The sequence below is a fragment of the Cinclus cinclus genome, chromosome 12 (genome assembly GCF_963662255.1).
Source record: "Cinclus cinclus chromosome 12, bCinCin1.1, whole genome shotgun sequence".
NCBI classification, from domain to species: Eukaryota; Metazoa; Chordata; class Aves; order Passeriformes; family Cinclidae; genus Cinclus; species Cinclus cinclus.
In genome coordinates this window covers 624,800-635,948 of record NC_085057.1, presented here as the reverse complement: position 1 = coordinate 635,948, position 11,149 = coordinate 624,800, and positions in this window count along the sequence as shown.

Genomic DNA, 11,149 nt, shown 5'->3' with positions numbered 1-11,149 from the left:
GGTGCGGTCCGGTCCGGTCCGGTCCGGCCCGGTGCGGTGCGGCCCCACGGCCCCGGCCCCGCTCCGAGCGCGGCGGGCCCGGATCCGCGCGCTCAGCGCCGCGCGCTTCCGCCCGCGCTTCCGGGGGCGGCCGGGAACGGGGATGGGGATGGGAACGGGAACGGGGACGGATGGGCACGGCCGGGGAAGCTCGGGGAGCGGGGATGGCGAACCGGGAACTGCCGGCGGAGCTCGGGGAGCGGGCCGGGGTCGGGCAGCCCTGGGCCGCCGAGCCGGGCCCGGTCCGCCCTCAGCGCACACCGCCCCTGCCGTGGCTTTTCAGAGGGAAGTGGAGTCTCAGCTGCAAGAGTTCCGTGCTCATCCCTAACGCAGTCTAACTAAACGGCTGCTCGGGCAGCTCCGAGCGCTGCTCTCTCTGCATCCCGCAGGATTCCCAGCCGCTGCCATCGCTGGCTCGCTCCGGTGCCAGCCGAGACGTGTCTGAGTGATCCCACGGGGCGGACACGGGTGCGCGGTCTGCACGTTCCGGGCGGTCCCAGTTTGAAACCCGCGCCAGGCGTGTCGGTGAGGCTGGAATGGCGCTGGGCCGCTCCCTGTCCCCGGCGGTGCCCGCGCTCCCCCGGTGCGCGGCCTCCCTTCGCTCCTTCGCGGGGGCAATGGGCAGCACCCGCATCACCTCTGCCCGGGCACGGCCGGCTCACACGGGGGACAGCAAAAGCCGGGCTGAAAATACACGGCCTGCTGCCTGAAACCCACAAAAACGGCACGTAGTGAGTGAGCAGAGCTGGCCGTGGGCGCTGCGGATCTCTGGATTTATACATTTGAGTGGATCTGGTTACTGCCTGCCCCTAGCCTAAAGCGCTGGAATTTACAGAACAGTGTTATTGCCACTGAAGTGCCTGTTCTTTTCACCTTAAGGAATCAATTTCTGCTTTCTCTGTGAGCTGTGACCTAACTAATGTATCGAGCTCCTGCAATTTTCTGTTCTCTTCATCCCCTCCTGCGGACAGCAGATCTTGTTTCACACATTCTGACAGAAGCTTATTGAATGGGAATTAACTCACCCAGGAGTGGGCAACAGAGGGTTCATGGGTTCATTTCTGGACCAACGCATTTATTTTTTGTTTAAGTGGACTGATGAAGAGCAAAGAGCAGTGAATTTACAGCCAAGCACCCTACACACAGCTCACTGCTGAATAAAACACAGTTTGTACTATTTCCGTGGTAAAAGCACCATATAAAAGAACCCTTGAAATGTATGGAAAAATGAAAAATTTATGGAAAAGCTTAGTGGGAGGTGGAGCAGCCTGACACAAAGCAAATCTTCAAATGCTACTGATTTTCACTTGTGTTGTTGAGACAAAATATTTAAGTGGAGTTTTATATAATTCCCATCTGGTTGTCCACAACTTAATGTAAAGAGCATTTGTTCCCCTGCGGTGCTCAGTGCCTCGTGCAGTGTTGTTTTCCTCCATGCCCTGACAGACAAACAGCTCATCCTCAGCTGCCTTCAGTACATGGATCTTGAAACTAAAACCTAACACTCCACCAAGCTCTGCCTCGTGTGTCCGTGTCGCTGGACATCCTTCATGGTAGATGTACAAATGCACCACAGAAACAAGCCTCTGGACACCAGCATGTAGACTGGATGAAAAATCAGCAGAAGAACATACTGTACTTAAAAAGAAAATATCAAACCTCAAACCAGAGAACATTTTGAGTTAATTGTTTCTACGTTATTTTCAGAGATTCCTTAATGTTTAAAGCAGTGGAAAGTTTCTCATCATGTCACTCCCAACTGGAAAGGAGAACCTGAAACCATGGGTAAAATTGTTCAGAAATATTTAACGTTGACCTTGCTCTGCCCTTGTGTTAAAGTTGGCAACCATTTATTGATTTCTGCAGGACTAAATTTAGTCTGATGTTGAGACTTTTGGAACAAAAAGATCCCACATTGTCGTGGTTTAACCCCATTCAACATCCAAGCCTCACACAGCTGCTCCCTCACTCCCCCACCAGTGGGACTGGTGATACAATCAGAAGGGTAAAAGTGAGAAAACTTGAGGGTTTGAGATAAAGACAGTTTAATAGGTGAAGCAAAAACCACACACACACACAAGCAAAGTAAAAAAAAATCATTCAGTACCTTCCATGGGCAGTCAGGTGTTCAGCCACCTTCAGGACAGCAGGGCTCCATCTCATGCAGCAGTTAATTGGGAAGACAAACTCCAAGGACCCCCACCTTGTGTACTGAGCATGATGTCTCCATAAGGTCTGGGACATCCTTTGGGTCAGTTGGGGTCACCTTTCCTGGCTGTCTCCCCTCCCAGCCTCCCGTGCACTCCCAGCTCTCCTGCCAGCATGGCAGTACAAGGAGCAGGAAAGGGATTGGTTCTGTGTGAGCCCTCCTCAGAGCAAAACCATCTCTATTTACCATCCCCGTGTTCAGCACAAATCCCAAACACAGCCCCATACCAGCCACTGGGAAGATCGTTAGCACAGCCAGGTGCAGGACTGGGGCAGCCAGAGGAAGTCCTGCAGTGAAGAATCAGAGCTCAGCCCTGCAGGATCTGCTGCTTCTTTGCAGTGTGATATTCAAAGACAACACACTGCAGAGGTGCTGGTTTTCATTTCCTGTCAGTTTTTGGTTAAAAGCCTCTTTCAGCCATGGTCCCACACCCACTGCCCTTTCCTCAGCTCCAAGCACAGCAGCCTCAAGTGCAGCCAGCCGTGCCAGGAGCCTCAGCCCAGCCTTCCAAGCACACGAGACCACAGGAAATGCTAACAACCTTTCACAAGTCACAGTGTTCCCAGCCCAAGTGCTGAAGATAATTTATCACCCTAGCAGAGGTTGTGCTGCAGGTCCCTGAAAGCCAACCTCTGCTGCTTTGGCTGTGCCACAGCTCCACAAGTGTCTGGTCATTTCACACAGAAATTACTTGAAAGCAGAAACTAAATCTTTTTTTTTTTTTTTTTTTTTTTTTTTTGTTTTTTTTTTGTTTTTTGTTTTTTTGTTTTTTTTTGTTTTTCAGTCTACTGTAATGATTTTAGGCCAACATAAGGTCAGCCAAAAGCATCTTAAAGTTTTACAGAGCAGCGTGGAAACTTCCATGAAAATTATGTGAGAGTTCGCAGCCAAAGGAGCCAGAAATAATATTTAAACTTTCTCCTGGAGTACATTAAGATGGACACAACTAGTAGAATCGCTCTGGGTGTTTCGTAGTAAGGCAATGCTGATTGAGTTGGGTGTGACCCGAGGGCAGGATGAAATGACAGTGGCTGCTGGACAGGGAGGTGAGCAGGCACAGCCCTGACCTGGGATGGGGACACTGAGTCAAAGAATGAGCCAGAGGTGAATTGCCTTTGCTGCTTTTGGCCTTCTGCCAACAACAACAACAACAACAAGCAGCCCTTGCTGATGTTTCAGAGATGTTTTTTTGCACATGCAGATATCTCCCATTTGGACACTGATGCTGATCTAGTAAATGTTATAAAAATCATGAGTAATCTCACTAGCTCCAAACTACTCCAGTATAAAAACTCACACACTGATAATCCATGCACACTTAGACACAGTGATAGGTCTGTAATACTTTCCATTCTCTTTGATTGTCTCCCAGCAGTGTATTCCATTGCCAGCTTTGTGCCTTAAGAGTCACTCTTTGGCTGTTTGCTTCTTAGGCTAGGTGCAATTCCCTTCCCCACCACTCAAAATAAACCAAGACAAAAAACAGCTGAATTAATTCAGCTACTTGCAGAAGCATGAGGATGCTTTTGAGAACTTGTTTTGAGAATGAGTACCAGCAAGAGCCCAGAAACAACATCCCAGCCCCAGGAAAGGCTAAGACCCTTCCTTCTTAGTGGGAGATGACTTTACTTTCCAGTTCCTGGTTTCTATCAGTGATTCCCTGGGCAGTTATTCCATGTCTCTGGGTGGACACAACACTCAGTGCTCTGTATCCCACCTGAGACCTGCGATGGAGGTCACAGGCAGGGGCTGACAAACAGGAAACAACAATTTTCATTTCCATGCAGATAAAATGGGTAAATAAGGAGAAATCCAAAGGCAAGAGAGTCAACACATTAATGGAAGTGTTTCTTAGTTGACACTCCAGCCCTCCTGCACAGATTTAACCTTTTTCAGCTGAAGAACTTGGGAGCAGAGTTTGGATACAAATTGTTCCCAGTCCCTCGTGCCATATGGCTGCTGTTTTGCCACCAAAATGCCCATTGCAGGGACTTCATTCCTTTGCTAAAAACTGTTTGGGTTGTTCTGCTGCTGTATTTACAGTGGTAAACACATTTAGCACTTCATTGCTGCCTTCCCTGTTGCTAAACATGAAGCAGTTCTCAGCCTTTGCAGTGCAGTCCATCTCTCTGCCAGGGTAAGACAGTCCCCAAACATGCCCCTTCTGCAAGGAAAGTTGCTCTATCCTCCCTGTAGTTTACTGGAAAGTGCAAGAGAGTTCCCCATGAGGCTCTGGCCACCTCAGCACTTCCCAGCTCTGATTTAATTGAGAACACAACTGTCACCAGCAAGGCTTCCCTGCTTTGCCATGGATTATGAATTTGTGCCCCTGGACCTTGTGCCCAGAGATGCCCGAGGGCAGGGATCCATCCTGCCTCCCTCCAGCACTGTCCCTGAGTGTTAGTGCTCCAGCAGTCCCCAGCACTTCCAGCACTGTCTCACCAAGAGGCTGATGAGTCCCAGGAGCCACTGGAGATGTGTTTCCCTGGATCATGGGGCCTCAGCAGAGTCTGGCCGCTCCTCGTGCCACTGTGTGTCACCTACAGCTCAGCTCGCTCTGCATTTTGCGTGAGCTACTGCTCATCAAATAAGGGAGGGTAAAACAGAGCCTGTGAACTATGAAGGGGCAATTCCAGCTTCTGCTCATCTTAGTCTGTTTATGCCTGGATTTATGTGCCAGAATGAGACTAAACTGAGTGAGGAGGAGCCATTTGTCACCAGAACAGCTGCAGAAACAGCAGCTCCAGCCCATCCATGGCACTGCAGCCAGTTCCAGTAGTACACAAACCATTGCAGATGAGTCTGGGGTGAGGTGTGTTGGGATTGACGCCAGTGGTGAAAAACAAAACCTCTCCAGTGCTGGCAGCTGAAACACCAGGTAATTACTTAATTGACTTCATGACTTCCACCTTGGAGCAGCAGCCTGCAGCACTCAGGCTAAAAGCAGAAGGCCATTAGTAATTCTGGCAGCAGTTAATATCCCAGACCATGGAACCCAGAGCATGGCTGGTGCAGTGTTTGGAAGCTGAGACACCCTGCATCCATCCATCTGCCAGAAGCACTTGCCTCTGCTGAACCCAGCAGCTGCTCCTGCTCTGACCAGAGACACAGACCCACAGTTTCCAGAACTGAGAGATCCAGGCAGGGAAACCAGACCAAAATTCAAGACATATCCATAGAAATTCAGCACAGAAGGGAATTCCCTGCTGGGTGGTACTGGACAGACTGGCAGCCACAGGAGTCCCATGGGGAGGTGGGAGCCTTGGAATGGTGTAATAGTTTAAGGATGGGCAGGGAGCACCAGATCCACACAAGGTTTAAATTGGAAACAAGAGGCAAACAAGTGAGCAAAGTTATAAAGATGCTGCAGAGTACCACTGCCAGAATAGGGAAGCTCTGTGGGAATAAAACCACATTTGGGGGCCACTTCGGCTGTTGGGTGTGTAAAACATTTCCTTGCATTCTCCTCAGACAGGCCAGCCCTCACCAACACATTCACACACCAAAGGGATGCAGACCCTGGGTCTGTCACTGCACTTGCTGCCATCTCCCTGTCCTGGGGAAGGCACCAGCACCCCAGTGCCAGGCAGGCTGGGCTGGAGGGCACAGCAGTGTCACCAGAGGCTGCCACTCTGGGCACACCCACAGCCCAGCACTCAGCTAATTCAGCACTGCATATCAGTAACCTCAGCTCTAAACACAGGGGATTGTCCAGTTGAGCTGACTTCGGCAGGAATAAATCCACCCTGGCACCACTGGGCTGGGAACAATGTGTTTGGATTTGCTGCTGTCAGCTCACAGCATCGGTGCAGCAGGATCCAAAGCCATGAGCAAACAGCACAAGGGAAGGAGTGGCTGCACACCAGCCTTGTCCCCAAAAGCCCTATGAACAATGTATAACTTCTTACAGGAAACAATCATTCATATCATTCCCATGGACTTCAGTTGCCACACCAGGGAGGAGGGAAGGCATTAGTCATGCACTAGCAGATGTTTTGACTTACATAAGACTTATTTTTTTTTCTTGCTTTCTTTCAAGAAAAAGGCTGCATCTCACCCTAGAGCCTTATTGAGAGCCTACTCACCCTCAGCCATTCCACAGCCTCACAAGCTCAGTGCTGCCCTGCTCTGTGGCACAGCTCTGCCAGCCTCAGCACTTGCCCAGTCATTGCTAAATACATTATTTTTATAAAGGCTGGCTTGAAGGGGGTGAAAAAAAATGGATGCAACCACAATTTAGAGACAGAAATCCAACAGAAGTTTCATTAGTGTTCAGCAGCAGCTGGTAGGGGGTGGGTAACACTGCCAAGAACACTTCTTTCTTGTCAGCCAAAACACAACAAGGAGGGAAAGCAGCTCATTAGCTTTGAGCAGGATGGGAAGGTTTGGGCTGGTGACCAGCACTGATGAGAGCCCTGTCCTGGGCCAGTCACAGGGAGCACAGGGCTCTGGCCAGGCTGCAGACCCCATCCAGCCCCATCCCTCACTGCACGAGCTCCCTGGGACAGCGGCCAAAGGATCTGCACCAGCTCCCAGCCAAGCTCGTGCTCATCAAAACCTGTGAGTGCCCCAGGCAGCTGTGTGTCTTCATTAAGAAATTTATCTTTGTTAGATAGAACCGGCCACATCTGCGTGTCCAGAGATGAGTCTCATGCTGGTGGGGCTCGGGTGGAATTAGGAGCTCTCTGAGGGTGCCTGGCCTTTGGATGCTGTCAGGAGGCTGTTATTAGATTTAAAGGTCTGGGATAAGCTTTGCTCCAGAGCTGAATATTCATTTCCAACACACAAACCTCCTGATTTTGCAGCATCAAAGACTCCAAGCCCAAGTCTCTGGAATATTCCTGGGAAGAGGCATCTCTGTGGAACAGAGGAAGGCTGGTTTACCTGCAATGCTCCTGCTGATCTGATGCATGAGATACTTAAAACCCAGAAAATTACACTTTTATCTCATTAAACACTTAAAGCAAAATGTTTCAACAGCTGCTGCCCCCCACCCCACAAGCAAGGGAAGTTATCCCAAAGGGCAGCAGGAATGTGATGCTGTTTTCCAGCTGAGCTGTGATCATAAAAAGGCTTCCAACTGCTCCACACTATTTACAGAAGATGGATAATGCTGCAGTCTCTCAGGCCTGCTAAAGTCTGGTTTCCAGTGTTTATGTAGTGAGACTGTAGGTGTATATTAAGGGGAAATAAAAAAGTTATCAGAAGTTGGGTAAATACTCCTATTTTCATTCTGTGCCTGCAGCCAGCTCAGGCACAGGACACAGCAGAACCTCCCCAAGGGAATGGACTCACTCAGCCAGCCCTGGCTGCTCCAGGTCCTGCTGGAGCCCAGAGCTGGGCAGGGAGTGGGGACAGCTGGGGGCACCAGGAACACTCCAGCACTGGTCAGCCAAGGGCTCCACTCCAGGGACATGGGCACATTGCTCTGGCTTGTGCTGGAGCAGGGAGGAAACATTCAAAGAAAAATACTAGAACTGAAACGAAGCTCAGAATGCACCAAAACTACAGCAGCACTTGCTGGTGCCAGCACTGTCCCTCCCATGGCTGATGAGCTATGGCTGGGCAGGGCCAGGGAGCTGACATCTGAAAAACACCTCACCAGTTTCAAGATTCAGTCTCATCTGGCAAGTCTTTTCTCCTTTCCACAGAAAATTCAGACACGTGCTTGCAGGGAATGTCTCCAAACACGTCCACACCCACACTGGAAAATCTCTGCCATGTGCCTGGCACTGGGGTGGCTCCTGCTGCCCTGCCCCGGGGGCTGAGCCACGGGCAGGGGGGATCAGGCAGGGAAGAGGGGCCTGAATGGCCCAACGTGGGCATGGTCCAGCCACCAGCAATGAGGGTGCAATAGATAACACCCTCAGCAACAAAGCCCACGTAACAGAGCATCTCTCAAACACTCACACCATCAGGGGACTCGGGCAAGTCAGAACTGCTGCCCAAAGGGATCTGCAGCCATATCTGAGCTGAAACAGCAGCAGGGGCTGCAAAAATCCCTCTGAACTGGGATGCTGGGGTGAGCCACTGCCCTCAGGTGGCCCCAGACCATCCCACATGGCCCTGGCTTCCACTGGGAAGGAATGCCCTGCTCTGCTGCCCAGCCTGGCCCCTGGCTCTGCACAGATGCCATTCCCAGGGCAGTCAGAGGCCACAGGAGGGACAGGGCAGCCGTGCACAGCCCCTGTCATGAGCTCATGGCAGGCTCTGGGCACCCACAGCTCACTGCTCTGTTTTAGTCTTATACAGGGGTGGAAAATCTTTACCTCATTTGCTAAAAGCATTTTAATGTCTCAGCACACACAAAAAAAGTACTAAAATATATTAGTAATTTGGATTATTTGATTCAGTCAGCAGGACTGAGAGCATTTGGTTCACTTTGGATCCAGGTTCAAAGCACTGATCACTAAGTTCTGCATCATTTCCTTTAAATTTAATTTCTATGTCATTATTTCATTCATTAGCTATGAGTGTGACAGGTGCCAGAGTGCCCCTGGGTGCCCCTTGGAGCACACACAGTGAGTGGCTCTTGGATCCATCCATACTGAACTGCTGGACCAATCCAAGTTAAAGGCAAGTCACCCACAGACCATTCCTTGGCACTCAATTACCCCAGAAGTGACTGGGGCGAGCTGAGAGCTCTTTCCATCACCTCAGAGGGTTCTAGTGGTGAGTGAGGTGCTGGTGAGGAAGACGCAGGGCCTGGCACTGCCCCACTCCAGCACTGTCCTGCTCCAGCCCCTGGCCATCAGCCCAGGAGCCCTCCCAGAGCTCACAGCAAGGGCTGGGCTGCTTCTGCTCTGCCTTTGTATTTCGGCAGTTCTTCATTTGACAAATTCTCTGCCCTCATCCCACTCAAGTGGGATGGGGATAGGAGGAGCCTGGTCCGTAACACCAGCCTGGTCCCTGCATTGTGCATCCCAGTGCATCCCAGCACCTCCCAGCACACCCCAGCACTCTCCATGGTGCCAGGCACACAGCTCAGGGACAGGCTCCCATCACCTGGCTCGGATGCACAGGACAAGGAGAGGCTCACCACAGTCACCAGTTAAAACAATTTTTAACTTTAGACGGAAATCAACACACGTGTCAGAGCACAGCAGTGGGGAAAGGTAATTTAAATGCAAATGTTGCATTCGGCCTGTAGAAATTAATAAATATGTTCAATTTATTGTTCACACTTAGAGTTAATGATTATTACACCTCACCCGGGTAACTGAACCCTCTGGAGAGAAATAGTTCAGGCATTAATTGCAGTTCAATCAGCCGGTGGCAGCCTGTGCAGCACCTTTATAGGGAAGGGAAAGGAAAGGAAAGGAAAGGAAAGGAAAGGAAAGGAAAGGAAAGGAAAGGAAAGGAAAGGAAAGGAAAGGAAAGGAAAGGAAAGGAAAGGAAAGGAAAGGAAAGGAAAGGAAAGGAAAGGAAAGGAAAGGAAAGGAAAGGAAAGGAAAGGAAAGGAAAGGAAAGGAAAGGAAAGGAAAGGAAAAGGAAAAGGAAAAGGAAAAGGAAAAAGAAGGAAAAGAAAAAAAGGAAAAGGAAAAAAAGGAAAAGGAAAAAGGAAAAAAAAGGAAGGACCGGACCCCCTGGGCGCGAGGCGCTGCTGCCCCCTGCTGGCGGTGGGCGGTCACGGCGGCCCCGGTCCCGGCGCTTGTTCCGAATCTGGATTTTTTTATCCCCCCAGCAGCCATGAACAGCAGCCATGAACAGCAGCCAGAGCCCGGCTGCAGGGGCAGGAGGCAGTGTCTGTACCGCCCAGGGCAGGGCAGGATGCTGTGGGGTGTAGGAGCGGGTGGGGAAGAAACACAGGCAAGAGGCAGCAAATCTTCTGAAACCACAGACAACGTTTTTGAGAAAAGTTAAGCAGTTTATTCAACAGGATGAGTCCACACCCAACCAGTGGCTTCATCTACATGGCATCACCAGCACACACGAGGACCCACTCAGACACTCTAGCTGACGGCATCTCACCATACGCTACAGAGACAACACCAGAGGAGGAAGAGGAGGAGGAGGATGACCGGTACCGTGGGCAGCAGCCGGCGGTTCCCACGGCCTCCCGGCAGAACCAGCCCCGTCCCCACCAGCCCTCACAGCCCAGGCACGCAAAGCAAACCAGACCGGGACATCGCCGCTGCCCCGCGAGAACCACAACACCACTACTGAAATAACACACCTGGCACACGAAAACCACCTTCAGGGACTTCAGCCTAAGGAACAAAGTGCACTCATTGCTGCCCTGGGCCTGTGCTCAGCTGCCGAGGGGCTGCCCAGGGCAGGGCCACAGTGGCACTCTGCTCCCCGAGCACCATCAGAGCCACGGCTGGGGTGGAGGGACAGGGCCATGGCGTCCCCTCAAACCATCACAGAGCCATGGCTGGGGTGGAGGGACAGGGCCATGGTGTCCCCTCAAACCACCACAGAGCCATGGCTGGGGTGGAGGGACAGGGCCATGGCGTGCCCTCAAACCATCACAGAGCCATGGCTGGGGTGGAGGGACAGGGCCATGGCGTCCCCTCAAACCATCACAGAGCCATGGCTGGGGTGGAGGGACAGGGCCATGGTGTCCCCTCAAACCACCACAGAGCCATGGCTGCAGGAGCTGAACTGGGATCAGCCTCGCTCTGCACAGCAGAGGAACTGCTGCCCTCCCTGGGCAGAGTTCGTCCCAGCCCGGCTCTGGTGGCTGTGGGTGTCACAGCAAAGCTCTGTGAACTCTGCAGCCCACACACAGTCTGTGCCCTCAGGGAGGTACCGAGGATCGGAGTCAGTCACTCACAAACCATGAGCGAGTTCCAGTTATGATGCTCCTACGTTTGTGGTTCAATTTTGTGCCAAGTTCACTTACAGAAAAATACATTTCTTCCCTTAAATTTACAGTAGTTAAAACTCCACTTGAAA